This window comes from Haliotis cracherodii, unplaced genomic scaffold (assembly GCF_022045235.1).
Source record: "Haliotis cracherodii isolate W230 unplaced genomic scaffold, xgHalCrac1.p SCAF_6, whole genome shotgun sequence".
NCBI classification, from domain to species: domain Eukaryota; kingdom Metazoa; phylum Mollusca; class Gastropoda; order Lepetellida; family Haliotidae; genus Haliotis; species Haliotis cracherodii.
In genome coordinates, this window is record NW_027266319.1 from 21,647,067 (window position 1) to 21,666,380 (window position 19,314).

General features: G+C 42.0%; 2 long non-coding RNA genes across 2 annotated transcripts; both read left to right on the forward strand.

Annotated features, from left to right (window-relative positions):
- The first annotated feature begins 561 nt into the window (after positions 1-561).
- LOC139445923 (uncharacterized) lies at positions 562-3,536 on the forward strand. Its single transcript, XR_011651895.1, has 3 exons — positions 562-921; positions 2,582-2,718; positions 3,430-3,536. It is a non-coding gene; the product is annotated as an uncharacterized lncRNA (long non-coding RNA).
- A 4,466-nt stretch (positions 3,537-8,002) lies between these two features.
- Positions 8,003-10,206, forward strand: LOC139446117 (uncharacterized). The gene is made up of 3 exons (XR_011651916.1): positions 8,003-8,292; positions 9,775-9,914; positions 10,109-10,206. It is a non-coding gene; the product is annotated as an uncharacterized lncRNA (long non-coding RNA).
- The last annotated feature ends 9,108 nt before the right edge of the window (positions 10,207-19,314 follow it).

A 19,314-nucleotide genomic window follows, 5' to 3' on the forward strand; every position in this document is an offset into this window, starting at 1 on the left:
ATCACTTATAAATACCATTCAAAGACTAAATAAATACAAGTATCACAAACATAATTAACATTAAATATAGCACTAGCGAATAATTTATCAACAATTATTGATCACAACACTTATATATAAAATCTGGTACTGGCTGGTATGAATGAATTCCGGGCCCTGTTAATTCTCAACATCGGCAATCGTAGTCGGAGACCAAAAGGAGGAAGCCATTTTATGCCATGTATTAAAAATACAAAATATGTATTACGCTCGCCAAGGTCTCGTATAATACAGTTTTAATTTCGATTGTTAATATATAATATTTGCCATTCCAAAACACACTCGGCTAAAAACTCTATTTACACCGAAGAGAAAGTCGATTCTGAGATCTGATATTACAAGTATGCATTGCCCTTGTCCTGCTCCAAAGCAAGCACACATCTGCGTCCCTTGGATCATTTGATTAGAGCTTGAGTGTCGTCGCACCCATGTCAATACATATATAGTGACAACAATGATAGTGGGCGTGGTGGAAGTATTCCTTTGATGCAATAGCGACACTGTATACAATGAATGTATGGTTGCTATAGATCCGTCTAACACTGATCACCAACAGTTAAAGATCAGCAGTAAGTGAGTGTATCTCCACTCTCACTTATCAAAGAGTACACGGGAAGCTGTCGAATAACTCTGTTATTTCTGCTATTTTGTCCCATACATTCGTAAGGAAGAACAGTCAGCAATGCGATATATCCTCCTAGCTGTGGTGGTCCTAATGATACTGGTGGACCAAACCAATGGCTTACGATGCCAACCGTGCAATGCTCAGAAATGTGTGAAGCCTAGTGGATGCAGAAGAAGGAACTACGTAAAAGACCTCTGCAATTGCTGTGATGTATGTCCCACTAAATTCGGGCAACCTTGCTCTGGACTGAAACCAAAGTAAGTTCTTCACATATGATTTACAGAAGTACAGGGATAATTATTAGGTTAAGAATGATAATTATCAGCTGCTTATCATCAATGCTTTTCTTAAACATAACCGGAGCCCCATTTCAAGATAATAGTGTTAGTATTAAATATATTGTTATGACATATCAAAGGGTTTTATAGTAAGATAGTAAGAACCTTGAAAACGGTATTGACATGATGATTAGTCCATTCAGGAGCCTTATGAAAAGAACAACGCAATGCTTCATAAATTTACTTCTTAAGTTGTACAAAAACTCTTTTGGGTGGTATAACCTTGAAAATGGCATTTATCAATGGCAAAATACATAACATGCAATACTCACCGTGATGTCCTAGAGATGTATCATGGTTTCAAAATTGTTACCCTACGCTAATGCATGAAACACTTAACTCGGCAGTCAATATCAGGTGGCATAATAAGATGTAGACCTGGTATGTAGACCTTCTAAGTTAGGTAAAGAATGATAATTATCAGGCGTTAACATGGCTTTTCTTTTTACAACATTACCGGATCACCATTTCTGGATTATGGTACAAGTATTAAATATATTATTTTAAAATACTAATTTGTTTTAAGATAATGTTACATGCACAGGTGAGTTAGACTTGCTGTTGTCTTTCTAAAAAAACGTCATCGATATTCAGTGTTGTAATTAGGGACCAAAGCTCCTGAATTGTATGACAAGGTTTCCTTACAATTTGAAACAAATCTTCCGTTTCCTATTTTGAATGTTAACATCAAGTCAATATGAAATGTTTGATGCCACCATACTTCATGCCTTCCAAAGTTCTGTGTGGTTGGAGGGGCGGTCGGGTAGCCTAGTGGTTAGAGCATTTGCTCGTCACCCCGAAGACCCGGGTGCGATTCCCGACATGGTACAATGTTAGAAGCCCATTTCTGGTGTCCTCCGCCGTGATATTGCTGGAATATTGCTGAAAGCGGCGTAAAACCATATTGACTGACTGAGTGTGTGGTTGGACTCAACAAAACCCTTTCCATAATCTCTCCTTTAAGTACGATTCCAACTAGATTCATACATGTGTTAAAATAAATAAACGCAACTAGTATTGAAACCAGATGTTCGCAATAAGGTGAGTGTAACTTGTCCCAGTTGTCTAAACCTAGGCTTGTTCGTTTGTTGCTTCACGCCACCCTCAGCAATATTCCAGCTATATGACGGCAGTTTGTAAATAATGGAGTCGGGCAAAGACAATCCAGTGACTGATGGCGTTAGCATCGATCCAGGCAATTGGGATACGATGACATGCATCAACCAAGTCAGCGAGCCTGACCACCCGATCCCGTTAGTCGCCTCTTACGACAAGCATAGTCGCCTTTTACGGCAAGCCTGGGTTGCTGAAGAGTTATACTACCCCGGATCTTCATGGGTCAATTACTATGAGGAAGAGCCATGACGTACGTAGGTCCTACAGAAGGAAAGTCCATGAACATTGCTGCATAGTTACCTAAGCTGATACATATCAAACACTGTAAGGCACCAGAAGTTGGTAACATTTGAGACCTAATAGGCACAGCAAGCTTTCCTGCGGTTGTTTGTGAGATCATGTGTGACATGTAATCCAGTGTTTTAATTTATTCAGCCAATACGATAATATTATGTTTAAACAGGTGCTCAGGGAATATGTGGTGTATCAACATTGAGGAGAATAAAGCCGAGGCCAGGAAGAACTTAGTTTGGAGTGACAGCTTCCGTGGTGTGTGTGGAAGAATTAGACTCCCAAGAATGCAAAGACCTGCTTGGTAAAGTAAGTAATGGAATAAGCGTAGACATATATATCTTAAGCTATTTCCAACAACATCAACATCATCCGAAAAAATCAATCTAGATTATCTGCCGAAAAGATTACATTGGGCGTAAAAGGCAAAATGGTGATGAAAATTAAATGAATGTATCACTTAAAATCCGTGATGACACCAGGTGTTTGCGAAAGGGTAACCATGTCCTGTTCTACCGGTAGCAGCCACCACTCAAAATTTGCATAAAAACGTGTTTGTTTGTTGGCTTAACACCGTACATCAGTGTTCATGCCGCTCTATGACGGTCTCCAAAAGCACAAGGCATTGGCAATGACAGAGCGTTTACTGATTGTTTTTAAGATTATAACTTGTTGTTACTCTGCCTGGCGCTCGGACTTAAGGGGATAGAACACAGACTGGTTGGCTCGGAGTTAGTATGCTGTGTCTGAGTGGGGTTTTCATGTTACAACTGCGGCATGGTCTATGCGTATCTCAGTGGGCTAGCTCTTTAAAATTGGCATTACTCCGGACTAGTACAAGCAGCCTCTAGTACCTCACCAATCCAGTGAATGACATCATGCGCATTGATCACAACTGGGTTATGATGACCAAGTCACCGAGCCTGACCACCCGATCCCGTCAGTCGCCTCTTACTACAAGCATTATGAAACTGTTTCAAGGAGAGAAAGATGTAATTTATTTATATACATTTTTTCCAGGTTGAATCCAGTTCTTGGGCAATATGGAAGGACCGTCTTACCATGTAAACAACACACTACTAAATATTGAACGAAAATATTCAGTAAACTATTTCAGAATCTCTCAAGATTGTTTTTTGTCTTTCTTGCTATTTTTCACAGTTACTTGTTTATCGCTACCATCACATCAAGTTGGATTGTGGCTTGAAACAAATTTCATGGGGCGTGAAATAGTGGTGAAAATGGTATGAATAGATTTATATTAATGAATCAGTGAAATATTTTGTTTGTTTGTTTGTTGTTTTGCGCCGGAATCGAGTCAGGACCAGACAATCAAGTGATTTACATCATGAGCATCGATCCACGCAATTGAGATCGATGACATGTATCAACCAAGTCAGCGAACCTGACCACCCGATCCCGTTAGCCGCCTTTTACGACAAGCATAGTCGCCTTTTACGGCAAGCATGGGTTGCTGAAGAGCTATTCTACCCCGGAATCACTGAACATTATTGATGACACCAGGTGTTCGTGAAAACGGTGAGGATGCCCTGCTCTACCTGTAACACCCGCCACTTAAACTATATTCATTCAAAAAGTAAGTTCGATCGAGTAAGGTGTGAGAACTCCAAAAGAACATACCAACCTGATCCCTCCCTGAGCTTACATCGCGCATAATGTTGATGGCAAGCGACGTGTCACATGTGGTAAATATGATGTCGACTACGCAACTGTTCAATGTTTGTCCACCATGCAGTGTTTTTGTTTGTTTGTTTTTAACGCCGCACACAGCAATAGTCCAGCAATTTGACGGCGGTCTGAAAATAATAGACTCTTGACCAGACAATCCAGTGATTTACATCAAGAACATCGATCTACGAAATTGGGATACGATGACATGCATCAACCAAGTCAGCGAGCCTGATGACCCGATCCCGTCAGTTGCCTCTTACGACAAGCATAGTCGCCTCTTACAAAAAGCATGGGTTGCTGGAGACCAATCCGAGGACAAAAAGTACAGTATATGATTCAATAGTCATGTACAACAACCATCCCCTTTGAAATGTACTGACCTATTGTCTTTCAGTGAGATGAAATAAACGATAAATTGAGGTCAATTAGCAATTTGCATAGGATGTCCATGACACGTCGAATCTTGTCAGATTCATTATCTTCATTAGGGTATTCACACACGATAGTGACTGAGTGAGTTTGGTTTATACGCCGCTTTTAACAGTATTCCAGTTATATCACGGGGTGTCAGCTTAATGTGGGAGGAAAGCCCGAAGTAATGCAGGTTTCAGACGTTAACCACTTCGGTAAACCCACTAGCACGGGTATGATGCTGACAAACCTACAGAAACCGGGAACCGGGATTCGAACCCACAATCATAGGATTGAGGGTTTTCAACACACACGCCTCCAAGGCGATGAAACATCGTTGTCGGTGTTTGCATAGCCAGGAACGGTTATAAAACGCAATTTGGAAGCCCAGTTGATGACATTTCTTCTAACGAGTAAATGACAGTGTGCTCTGAGGAGGGAGTGAGTGAGTTTGGTTTTACACCGCTTTTAGTAATATTCCAGCAATATCACGACGGGGGACACCAGAAATGGGCTTCACATATTGTACCAATGTCGGGAATCCAACCCGTGCCCTCGGCATGCAAAACAGAACCATTCAGCTTCACCTTCACAGTCAGATGAGCTGTAGCTGGGAAGTCAGAATCAAGTCTGGGTGAGGTGAAAAAGGGTTCATTCATATAAATCGGTGTGCAAGCAAGTGCGTGTTTTGGGTTGCATGTGCTTGTGTTAATGCATACTATTGCCACTTTTATAGTACTGTAGTAGACCACAGAGATACCAAGGCGTGGTTTAAACATTGATATCCAACTCCGAACCCACCAATGCTTGTTTTATCCATTAATGCCTAGAACCTGGCAGGGTAACAAGAACGACAATCTTTTAACGTATTTTGGTATGATGCGTCCAGGGGATTGAACCAGCGACCTATCGCTCTCCGGGAAGACACTCGAAGAATATCGCACGCACACGCACGCACACACACACACACACACACACTACATTAGAGAGAGAGAGAGAGAGAGAGAGAGAGAGAGAGAGAGAGAGAGAGAGAGAGAGAGAGAGAGAGAGAGAGAGAGTTGCATCAGTATATTAACCATATCATAACGACGCAACAACAGTAATGGGTTTCACACACTACGAAGTATAATAAGGAGGAAAATAAATTTATTCGGCGCCTTCGGAATAGGCACGACACCTTCTCATTAGAACGACGTCCGCCGCAACAATCCGTCGGATGCGAACTCGCGACCCGATTGGTAGCCCGACAGCTAACCGACTGTGAGGTACGTAATAAATATTTAATTAAAGTTATGCCTAAGCAATGAAGGGCTCTTAAAAAGGTTACATGGTAGGTATGACATTGTGATGCCCGTTGGCTCACTTTTCCCATTCCATATTCGATACCTATTGGTGAGGAATGAGGCGTTAGACGTCGAATACACGAGTATCATGAATCAATGACGTGGTATGTAATAATTCGTTGGGCGACTTTGACAGAACAGAGGCGGGGGAACAACACGAAGGATGATGTGGATCATAGTAAGGAACGAGGACGGTATAGGCATGGCTAGTGGCGCCACAAGGGTGAGTGGGCTTTTGAATCATTACTGAACAAATGTAGCGAGTGAAACTAAAGGGGCCTTAAGTACCAGACAGTTTCAAATAGCCAAAATATTCGACTCTAAACCATTTCATCCTGCTCTCACGGCGTGTGTGTGTGTGTGGAGAATACCAACAAACAACATGTGACCATTAAATTAGTCGGTTATAAGGAGAGTAGCAGATCAAAACCAATCTCAGTAAATTCAGATCTTAGTTCTCGCTATCGCTAAACAAAGATCTGAGGACATCCCATTACGGGTCATGTCCGAACGACCTTTCTTCCAAGCAATCAAAGCGTCGCTTACCAGATCATGAAAGTGACAGTCGGAATGTGTTTTATAATCATGCAACCTCGAAAATGTTAACACGGTGTATTCCGAACGACAATTACGGCCCGTACGACAGATTACGTCAGAATTATCGTCTATCTCTCGCTTCCGTAGGATACACATTTGAACGGAGGAGGCGTTGCACGGTACGTGGGAAGCACTGCCATGCAATCGCAACTATATATTAGACATTCCGGAATGTTTGTTTGTTCAGTTTTCAAAATTTTAATCGAGAACTGTGTCAACATATTTTTCAAGCGTAGTCTGAAATGGAAGTCGCCAGGTTGAAACGAGTGCCGTAAAGCCCGAGAAAGCTGCTTTGTTATTGGCTGATGTTGACTTCTTCTAAGTAATTTCAGTGGTCGGTCAAAGTTCGCGAAAGATCGTTCTGACGTGACCCGTAATGGGATGTACTCAGATCTTTGTTTAGCAGCAGCGAGAACCTAGATCTGATTTTGAGGAGATTGATATCAAAACTGGAACGTCACAAAATCACTAAAACAAATTCATTGTCCCAAACAACACACTCGCGCATGTGATCCATGTGGTGTACGGTCACAGCCTGGCATCATCGTCTGATGCGCCCAATAAGTGTCTGGGTGTTTGCCAAGGGAAAATTGTACCACACTTTAGTAAGAGTATTACCGAGTCTTGTGACCGGACTGGCCACTCCATGCAGACAATGGTCTCCTGCCATAGGCATCAACGACCCTGGCACGATGAGGCCGCCCCTTGTCGTCCATAAAGATGAAGTCCGGTCCCGATTGCACCAGCATACGGTCTCATGTACACATACAGAATTTCATCCCTGAGACGTACACCTGTCATCGTGCCCCGCTATACTTCCACCCCAAATCATGATTGAACCCCCTCCACAGCGGTTATTTTTGGCTACGTTAGAATCCTGAAATCTTGTCTACGGCACACTAGGAAGTGAAGTGTAGACAGTATCTTTGATTCATCAGTGATAAGTACTGGAGCCCGGTCCTGGTCTGTCTAAATGAGTTGATATTCAGCCCAGTCTAAAAGTGCCAGTCTGCGATGACGGGGCAGTCGGATGCAAATACAACGATACATTCCTCTTGCATGACCCTTTCGTTCAATGCATACCAGGATATTTCAAACATCATCTATTGGATCAAAACTTAGTCCTTCGCAAACTTTGAGTAGTTTATTTAACAACAAACAACATTGGAAAAAAAATGTGTTCTTTTTCCCTATGCCTGGCCAATATGTTCTAGTAATATTGTGAGGTTTTGGACATACTGCCAATTCAAAACGACCAACACCCGAGACATATGCACACATTTTAAGTTACAAATCAGAGATAATAGTGGTGCATTGTTGATGACCAGATTTGAAGCAACAACTTTGTATTAGATAGGACACATGCACTATATAAAACTCAACGATTTATTGACTGAGAAGGTGTTTTGTCAGAGGGAAATGTATTTGAATGTATGGGCGTGGTTAACGTACAACCTGCTTTAACTGTATTGCATACATTGATTGTGTGGTGGATATAGACTCGCCTAGACACATACCCCATCCCACCCATCCCACTGTGTCTATACCGAAAGCAGTATATAAGTAATGTTTAGAACTAAAACGTTTCGTCTCTTTTGTGATAGCCAAGCGTTCATCAGTAGAATAAGAAACAGATAGATATGAGATATATCCTCTTGGTTGTGGTTGTCCTTGTGGTGCTTGTAGACCAGGGGAATGGTCTCTCCTGTTATCCATGTGCCGGAACGAAATGCGCGGCGCCCATGGGATGCAGAAGAAAGAACTACGTAAAAGACCTCTGCAATTGCTGTGATGTATGTCCCACTAAATTCGGGCAACCTTGCTCTGGGCTGAACCCAAAGTAAGTTCTTTTCATAAGATTTACAGAGATACAGGAATAATTATTTGGTAAAGAATGGTAAATATCAGCTCTTTCCATTGCTTTTCTTACCAATGTTTGGATCACCATTTTAGGTAAGTGGCGTTAGTATTTTATAATATATTGTTGAAATACGAAGGTGACTGAAACAAATGTACGTTCTTCAACTCGAATAGATCAACACGCGGTTCTCCGAACGACAGTTACGGTGCGTACGAATGATTCCGTAAAAATCATCGCCTGTGTCTCGCTTCAGTGGGATAAACATTTCAAACGAACAATACTGTCCTAAGCCCGTGAAAATTTTGAATCGAGAACGAGGTCAAATTCTTTTTCAGAGCGTTTTCTGGAATGGAAGTTGCCAGTTTGAAATTAATGCTGTAAAGCTCGAGAAATCTGATTTTATGATTGGCTAATGTCGGCTTCTTATTGGACCTTTTATTGGTTGTCAAAGTTCCCCAAAGGTCGTTCAGACGTGGCCTGTAATGTTATGTCCTCAGATATTTGTGTAGAGCTCTGAGATCTGACTTTAATCAGTTGTGAAATGACGGACTTCCTTATAGGTAAATATTTGTGAAATGTGGCAATATGACATGTCGGCAAGAAGAAGGCATTTCCATGGACACAAGTTGTGCTTCCCTCCTTGCTGATCTGTTTCTTTATGCATACGAGTAAGAATGTCCGTTCGGATTGGCAAAATCACCCTCTTGTTACACGACCTCAGTACATGGATGACAATGCCAGACCTCATCGTTCGCATGGATTAAATAAGGGCCAATGCAATAACGACTTTACCCTGACCAGCAATGAGCCCAGGTTTGAACCCCCTTGAACATGTTTTGGATATTCTGGATGGGCGCATACAGGCACGTGATCCTCCTGTACAGGGTTTACGCCATTTGGAAGCAGCATTGCATCAAGGGTGGTTGTTGTTGACCCATCAACAGATCCATCGTCTGACCAGAAGCCTGAGACGTAGGGTGGAATGCTTCACCCGGGCACGTGGCGGTTATATCCGCTACTGATATGTTTCACGTGTCATGTCAAGTAGAGACTTTAAGGAACATTTTCACATGAAGCAGCAAACGTAACTCGTTTAATTAATACTGCCACGCCATACTTTTTGAGGTACCTGTGTTACCATGATGTTTTTGTCAGTAAATTTCAATCACAACTCACCAATATCTTCTTTATTTGTTGTCAAATGTTTGTTATATCCGATGCTCCTATGGTCAGTCATCCCATGCCATGATTTCTGCCATTAGTCATGGTTCAGAAGTAGGGGTGTGCGTAACATTTTTCTTTGTGTTTATAACTTCAAATATGATTTCACTTTCAAACCTTGTTTACACGTGAGATCTTATATTTTAAGCGATAGTATATACCTTTTTGCAACTTTCATGTTTGTCATGTAAGTGGTGATTTAAGTAAACAATTTATCATGATAATGTCCTTTATAAACAGGTGCGCAAAGGACTTGTGGTGTATCAAGATTGATGGGGATTCCGCCGAGGCCAAGAAGAACTTACCAGCAGTCTGTGATGGATTCGAAGGCGTATGTGGAAGAATTAAAATCGAAAGAAAGGAAGGACCTCAATCTTAGAGTAAGTCCTGAAAGCCACAAAGCATTCGACAAACTACACGTATTTCCAAACACAAGTTTGTTTCATTCTGCATACATTTCTCAAATGTGTATAAAAGATCATTTTAAGACCCCTCCGCTGAAGCTGTGTCAAAGTAAGAAAAGATATATCTATGTAATATATATCATATAAAACATATTTTGCATTGTTTTCAGGTTGTATCCAGTTGTTGGCCAACATGAAGGGGTTATCTCGCCTGTAAACAACACACTACTTATTAAATGTTGAGCAAAATTATTCAGTAAACTATTATAAAATCTCTCAAGAGTTCCTTTGTCTTTCTTGCTTGTGTTGAATGTCTGACGAAATATGGCCCAGTCGTCTAAGGCGCCGTGATTCGCTGTGCAGAGTTGCGTCCCTTAGGCTCGCCAGAAACCTATGATTGTGTGTTCGAATCCCGGTTCGCCCCGATTATGTTTCTAGGTTTGTCAGCACCATACCCTTGCTCGTGGGTATCACCGAAGTGGTAACCGTCTTAGACCTGCATCACATTAAGCTGACACGCCGTGATATGACTGGAATACTGTTAAAAACGGCGTTAAACCCAACTCATTCACTCACACACTCTGACGAAATATGGATTTCATATGGCAATACATGGTGGAAAGAAATGGTATGATTTGATCACTGAAGTCAGTGAGGACACCAGGTGTTCGGGAAAAGGGTAAGGATGCCATGCTCTCTCTATAGCATCCGCCACGCAAATAATGTTCTTTAATAAAGTCCCAGTGAGTAATTAAGAAGTTGTGAAAACTCATAACCAAGAAAATCGCACATAATGTTGACAAATGATGTGTCATATTTTGTATATACCTTTAAATGTACCGCCTCGGTTGTCTAGAGGTAGAGCGTCCGCCCAGAGAGCAAAAGGTCCGGGGTTCGATCACCGGCCGCGTCATACCAAAAAGACGTTAAACGATGGCACTTTTTGCAACACTAATTTATAGACACATTCTTTATACTATGCAACTTATAGATGTTTGTCTACCATACAGTGATAAACAGAACACAACATAATTAACATTCATGTGCATCATCCACCACCATTTACATGTTCTGAATACTAAGGGCCTATCAATTGAGTCATTTAATACTTTTGATAAACTATTTATTTTTATACTAAACAATGTGACAGACAAAATACTGCCCTGTGGAACCCCCTGATCCTGATTATAATGATCAGACAGGGTTGAACCAACACGAACTTGAAATTGTCTGTCTGAAAAACTGTGATACAAATTGAGGCAAGCGGCCTCTTAAACCAAAGTCCTGTAAATCTTTTAAAATACCATGCTTCCAAGTGGTATCATAAGCTTTTTCAAGATAAAAAAGATAGATACAGCATGTTGTTTATTGACAAAAACATTTTTAATAAATGATTCTAAACGAACCAAATGGTCAATTGTACTTCGGTTTTTACAGAAACCGCATTGGATATTACTAATCAGATTATTGGTTTCTAAAAACCAAACTAATCGATTATTTACCATGCGCTCCATGGTTTTACAAACACAGCTAGTTAACGAAATAGGTTCTATAATTTGATGGATCTGTATGATCCCTGCCAGGCTTTGGTATGGGTATAATTATGGCATTTCGCCACGAAGGAGGAAAATGTCCTGTTGTCCAAATATCATCCAAAAGATTTAGTAGTGTTGTGAGGCAAGATTCAGGCAAGTGTTTTAAGAGCTGATAATGAATATCATCAGCACCAGTTGCAGTATCATGAGCTTGTACTAAAGCAGCGTGTAGTTCATGTAGTGAAACAACTTCATTATAGTCTTCGCCATTGTCAGAATTAAAATTAATTTTTTTCCTCAATTTGTTTGCAATGTCTGATTTTTAGGTCAATAAGTTATTGTCATCTTTGAGATGATGAATACTAGTTTTAGAACCTTTGCCTTTGATTCTTTGGATCATGTTCCATACCTTTGACATAGGCGTGCGTGAATTTATTTTAGTCACATAATTCTTCCAATACTGACGTTTATTGTCTTTAAAGGTTCGTCGAGCCTTGGCAGAATTGATTTTCACATTGTTTAAATTATGAACGGTAGGATGGCGTCGAAAGTATACTGAACCAAATTAAAAACTTCACAATCCTAAAAAATTTGACCAGTTATCATTGTTGGCCCTTACTGTGTATTTGAACAGTAATGGCCACGTATTGTCTTCAGATAACACCCGTTTTTGTGCAGGTGAATCGATCAAAATAATGTGGACAGCTCTATAGTGGCAAAAGTGGTTTTTCACGTGCAACTGGTCACGTGGCCATAAGACCTCACGTGTTTCAGCCATACTTGTTAGCAGTCATTAAGAAAAAAGAAAAATACAAGAAAACAAAAGTCTTTACGGCCATTTGTCATGCCATGCCTTTCAAATGTGCAACGTGAACATGCCATCGGCATGTTGCAGACGGGAACGTCCGTAGCTGAAGTCGCAAGGACGATGAGTTGTAGTCGACGGACTGTTTATGATTTACAGACGCGTCTACAGCAAACGGGTACCACCGCTGATCGCACTCGCCGACCACTTGTGACGTCGCATGCAGAGGATCGTCAGACTGTCTTACGTCACCTCCGTAACCGAATTTTGACGGCTACATCAACCAGAAATGAACTTTTTAGGGATGGACTGCGTGCGCAAACTGTTCGAAACCGTCTGGGAACTGCTCAACATCAAGCACGACGGCCATACTGCGGGCCGATTCTGACTCAATTACACAGACGTCAACGTCAATTGTGGGCACAGCGACACTTACGATGGACTCAGAGGAATTGGAATCAAGTCGTCTTCAGTGATGAATCCCGATTTAATCTTCGATTTGCTGATGGTAGGGCGAGGGTGTGGAGGCGCCGCCATGAACGTTACGCTCAGTGTTGTGTACAGGAAGTTGACAGATTTCGAGGCGGAAGTGTCATGGTGTGGGGTGCTTTCTGTGGCAATGCATGTTCAAGGCTTCTTGTCATCCGTGGCAACCTCAACGCTGCTGCTTACCGCGACCAGGTACTGGCACCAGAACTTCTGCCTTTTATGGCAGCCCATGGACCCGGTCATGGACTGGCCGTCAAGGTCTCCCGGCCTCAATCCCATCGAACACGTCTGGGATGCACTTGGCAGAAGTCTCTGCACTCTTCAGAACCAACCACAGAATTTGCAAGATCTTGGCATCATTTTGCAGCAACGATGGCGTCGTCTTCCCAATCATGTGTTCACAAGCATCACAAGGTCCATGCGGATGCGTTGTGTGGCAGTTGTCAACGCACATGGTGGCCATACACACTACTGAACTTGTGTGCCATCAGATTCTCGTGCGTGGGACTTATGATTTAAACTGTTGATGTTACCGAATACCGTAGGTGCTTTGGAACAAATTATGGTTACCACCGTTGATTAAAATCCCTCTTTGGACATTAATTATTAAAAATGAAGTTTTTAATTTGACTCAGTATATTTCTCTGCCTTCTTCCTACGCTTCCTAGCTTGTTTGCATTCGTCATTAAACCATGGTTTTCGAATATGTGGGTTCACAGAGGACCTAGGAATAGTTTCATCAGCTATGATTTGGGTCATGAACATCTATAAAAAGGTTTGGTTTCAATTTGTCAGCACATATGGTTTGATATAATGGCTATTTTGCCTTGGAAAAATTCCATCGTGTTGAAGGTGGAGCATCAGTGGGATTTACAGCAGTAATTACAGTCGGAAAATGATCACTTCCACAAAGGTCATCGTGGACTGACCATTCAAATTCAGTATATATGTTAGAATCAGTGATCTGCAGATCTAATGCAGAATACGTATCACCTGGTGGTGAGAAAGAATGATAAGAATTGTACTGACGCAATTCAAATTTATCAGTTGGTTGAAGATATGTTTCTTGCAAACTAAATACTGATGTTTTGTTATCTTGTGCTAATAACTGTACTTCATTAAAATTATTCCAAAGTCCTCTGCAATTCCACTGAATTAAATAAGGAGATTGGCTTATGGCGGTTCTATCGGGGATCTCTCACGTGCACGTGAGGAAGATGGACTCCTGTGTCTGTGTTCTGAAGATGGAGTCACCTCCATCTCCCGAAGGTCAAAGGTGTTATGGATTTCAACCTTGACATGTACCTCTGAAGGTGAGGGTATCTTTGATGAGAGAGAGAGTTGCATCAGTATATTAACCATGTGATAACGACGCAACAACAGTAATGGGTTTCACACACTACGAAGTAAAATAAGGAGAAGAAAAAGTTTATTCGGCGCCTTTAGAATAGGCACGACACCTTCTCATTAGAACGACGTCTGCCGCAAGAATCCGTCGGATGCGAACTCGCGACCGGATTGTTAGCCCGACAGCTAACCGACTGTGAGGTACGTTTTAAATATTTAATTAAAGTTATGCCTAAGCAATGAAGGAAAAGGGTCGCCTAGGTTACGGACACTTAAGCAAGTGCGTGTTTTAGGTTGCATGGGCTTGTGTTAATGCATACTAATACCACTTTTATAGTAGTAGACCACAGAGATACCAAGGCGTGGTTTTAACATTGATATCCAACTCCGGGCCTACCAGTGCTTGTTTTATCCCTTAATGCCTAGAACCTGGCAGGGTGACAAGAACTACAATCTTTTGACGTATTTTGGTATGATGCGTCCAGGGGATTGAATCAGCGACCTATCGCTCTCCGGGCAGACACTCTCACCACCAAACCGCGGAGGCAGTCAAGTCTTGAGGAGACATTCCATTGAGCCACGATGATATGTAATAACCCAAGTCGCCGAGCCTAACCAACTTTATCGGCTTACATGACAAGCATAGGATATTGGGGACTTATTCTTCCGAGTAATCCCCACAGTTTCACATGATCAATCAAACATTGCACATATGTTGCATGTATTGAACTAACTTCTCCCGTTCACTCTTTAACAGCATAAACTACAAACAGAAAAATGTTGTCAACATTTCGTGTATACAGCGCTTGGAGTTCAGTTTGACGCAGATTAATAGATGGGGGAACATAAAGAGAGCACAAAGTAAAAACAATGTGCATTGTGACAGGTATAGCAACAGCTTGGAGAGGGGTAGTAAGAGGAACAGGACTGTGAATGATGCCCTGCCTCACTACAACATCCCCCAGTAGCTTTATCACCTGGACGAGAAAAGCAATGATATGAATTGTAATGTCGAATATCTAATTTATCCGTTGTCTTCAGGAAAGTTTCTTGCAGGCAAAATGCTGATGGCCTGTAGTCTTGAATCAATACTTGTAAATCATTAAAATTATTTTTAAGTCCTCTACAATTCCACTGTATGATGTGATTAGAACTCATGGAGGTTCAATGGGCGTTCTAGAATGGGAGGGAGGACCACTCCCAGACACTGGTCGAGAAGGAGTAACCTCCATCTCTAGAGGTTCAAAAGGATTATGAACCTCCACAGTGATTGATGAAGAAGGAGGCACCTCCAAATGTTGGAGAGCCCTGGCCTTTTTCTTCATTTGTTTTTTTTTCGTTTTTGTCAACGGGGCAACTCCCTTGAGTGTTTTGACTTGTTTTTCTGACATTTGGTCAGTTTGTACGAACTCTGTTTGTGAAGAAGCAGACATTGGAGTAGGGGTTCTGAGCTAGCTGAGTTTAGTAGACTCGTCTGAAATGATCCGCTGATCATGTATCCAAGATATGTCTGTTTGGCATTGTGTTGAAGTTGTGAGAACAGTCTTGACTGGAACTGGAGTTGAGACTGCGGCGGAATAAGATTTTGAAACAGTTATTTGAGACGGGGACTGAATGAATTTCCTGGCTTCATGATAAGTTATGTTTTGAGTGTATTTAATTTTCAGAATTTTGGATTCATGGTGAAACATGGCACATGATTTAGAGGAGGCAACATGTTCACCATAACACTTGTTACATTTGAGTGTTACATTAGTGCACTCAGAGCGCTCATGAGCCCCTGCACAACGTACGCATACAGTTTTGCGAGTGCATGATTTCGCACCGTGTCCAAATTTCTGGCACTTAAAGCATCGGAGTGGGTTAGGCACATACACCTCCACTCCGATGTTAAAGTATCCAGCCTTGATTGACTGTGGTAAATTCTGAAGGTCAAAAGTGACAAGATATGTGTTTGTTTTAATGATTGATTCATCTTGTTTTCTGGTGAAACGCTTTACAGCAGGAACACCTTGGGATCTTAGCTCCGCCACAATCTCTTCTTAACCCATGTCAGCCAGACGACGAGCATAATCTCTAAGGATGCCCCGACACGAATTCAGTGTCCTGTGCACCGAGACAACAACCTTGGTGTTAACAAACTGCTGCATATCCAGCAGATTAACTGATTGTTGTCGCCGTGCACATTCAACTAGAAGTGAACCGCTTCGCAGGCGTGTGACATTTTTAGCAGTTCCACAAATACTTTCAGTACCTTTGGAAATAGCAAAGGAATTTAATTTTAATGGGTTACCATCAGCAGAAGTAATAACTAAGAACTTCGGCCAAGAATCATCATTTTGAGGTACTGCTTCTTCATCAGAAGAAACAGAGTCTACATGTCGACGTTTGTTGGTCTTGGATGAACCAGATTGAGTGTGGTGAGTCATGGTGTAAATGATAAGATTCGGCATCCCTGTTTCCCACCCGCCACCGAGTGTCAACAAGGACGGTGTTGCAGTGGAAGCCAGTCTGCAAGGGTGCTATACTCCAGAAAATACAGACTTGAAAAGCTGTGATATCTAAAAGAATACATGCCAGGCTGGTTCGGCCCATGACACATTTCTAAAGAATACAGAAAACAGAGGTCTATATCACCAGATTGGCCCATGAGCCACCGCCTTCAGGCATAGGACTCTAGGCGAACTTCATTATATCATAATTTAGATGATAATAATCCTGACTAAAAGCTATTTGGAATATTGATGGTCTTGTGAAATTCAAATTTCCATGCACAGGGCATGACGTGACCAGCCGATTGATAGAATCAGGCCAATTCTACCACCCGTCTAGGTGAAGTTAGGGTCAAAGTGGTGTGTTGGGCAAAAGGAACACCGGTTCCTGGCTCCAGTGCCCTCAACCACCAGAATCCCTTCCTCCACTGACACATGGGCGCAACCCACGGCAAACAGGTTGCCCAATTTTGTCGCCTTGTACGACAAGCAATGGGGTGCTGTGGATAAATTCTACCCCGAGTCCACACAGGGGAAGAGCATTTAGCGCTATCCAGCACTCACCACGAGGAGGTTGCTCTTCACGAGTGCCTCGAATACACGAGTATCATGAATCAATGACGTGGTATGTAATAATTCGTTGGGCGACTTTGACAGAAAAGTGACGTGGGAACAACACGAAGGATGATGTGGATCATAGTAAGGAACGAGGACGGTATGGGCATGGCTAGTGGCGCCACAAGGGCGAGTCGGCTTTTGAATCATTACTGAACAAATGTAGCGAGTGAAACTAAAGGGGCCTTAAGTACCAGACAGTTTCAAATAGTCAAAATATTCGACTCTAAACCATTTCATCCTGCTCTCACGGCGTGTGTGTGTGTGTGGAGAATACCAACAAACAACATGTGACCAATAAATACGTCGGTTATAAGGAGAGTATCTGATCAAAACCAATCTTAATAAATTCAGATCTTAGTTCTCGCTATCGCTAAACAAAGATCTGAGGACATCCTATTACGGTCATGCCAGAACGACCTTTCTTCCAAGCAATCAAAGCGTCGCTTACCAGATCATGAAAGTGACAGTCGGAATGTGTTTTATAATCATGCAACCTCGAAAATGTTAACATGGTGTATTCCGAACGACAGTCACGGCCCGTACGACTGATTCCGTCTGAATTATCGTCTATCTCTCGCTTCCGTAGGATAAACATTTGAACGGAGGAGGCGTTGCACAGTACGTGGAAAGCACTGCCATCTAATCACAACTATATATTAGACATTCCGGAATGTTCGTTTGTTCAGTTTTCAAAATTTTAATTGAGAACTGTGTCAACATATATTTCAAGCGTAGTCTGAAATGGAAGTTGCAAGGTTGAAACGAGTACCGTAAAGCTCGAGAAAGCTGCTTTGTTATTGGCTGATGTTGACTTCTTCTTAGTAATTTCAGTGGTCGGTCAAAGTTCGCGAAAGATCGTTCTGACGTGACCCGTAATGGGATGTACTCAGATCTTTGTTTAGCGGCAGCGAGAACTTAGATCTGATTTTGAGGAGATTGGATCAAAACTGGAACGTCACAAAATCACTAAAACAAATTCATTGTTCCAAACAACACTCTCGCGCATGTAATCCATGTGGTGTACGAGCACAGCCTGGCACCGTCGTCTGATGCGCCCAATAAGTGTCTGGGTGTTTGCCAAGGGAAGATTGTACCACTCTTTAGTAAGAGTATTACCGAGTCTTGTGACCGGACTGGCCACTCCATGCAGACAATGGTCTCCTGCCATAGGCATCAACGACCCTGGCACGATGAGGCCGCCCCTTGTCGTCCATAAAGATGAAGTCCGGTCCGATTGCACCAGCATACGGTCTCATGTACACATCCAGAGTTTCATCCCTAAGACGTACACCTGTCATCGTGCCCCGCTATACTTCCACCCCAAATCATGATTGAACCCCCTCCACAGCGGTTATTTTTGGCTACGTTGGAATCCTGAAATCTTGTCAACGGCACACTAGGGCACGACGACCCGTGAAGTGTAGACAATATCTTTGATTCAACAGTGATAAGTACTGGAGCCCGGTCCTGGTCTGTCTAAATGAGGTGATATTCAGTCCAGTCTAAAAGTGCCAGTCTGCGATGACGGGGCAGTCGGATGCAAATACAACGATACATTCCTCTTGCATGACCCTTTCGTTCAATGCATACCAGGATATTTCAAACATCATTTATTGGATCAAAACTTAGTCCTTGGCAAACTTTGAGTAGTTTATTTAACAACAAACAACATTGGAAAAAACATCTGTTCTTTTTCACTATGCCTGGCCAATATGTTCTAGTAATATTGTGATGTTTTGGACATACTGCCAATTCAAAACGACCAACACCCTAGACATATGCACACATCTTAAGTTTAAAATCAGAGATAATAGTGGTGCATTGTTAATGACCAGATTTGAAGCAACAACTTTGTATTAGATAGGACACAGGCACTATATAATACTCAACTATTTTCCGTCACCTGCATATGTCCACGTGAATTGCAATCACACAGCTGCTCATGTCATTGTGAGGAAGTATGAGTTTTGTCACGCTAAAATGTTTATGCATACGTGAATATTGACTGAGAAGGTGTTTTAACAGAGTGAAATGTGTTTGAATGTATGGGCGTGGTTAACGTACCACCTGCAATAACTGTATTGCATACA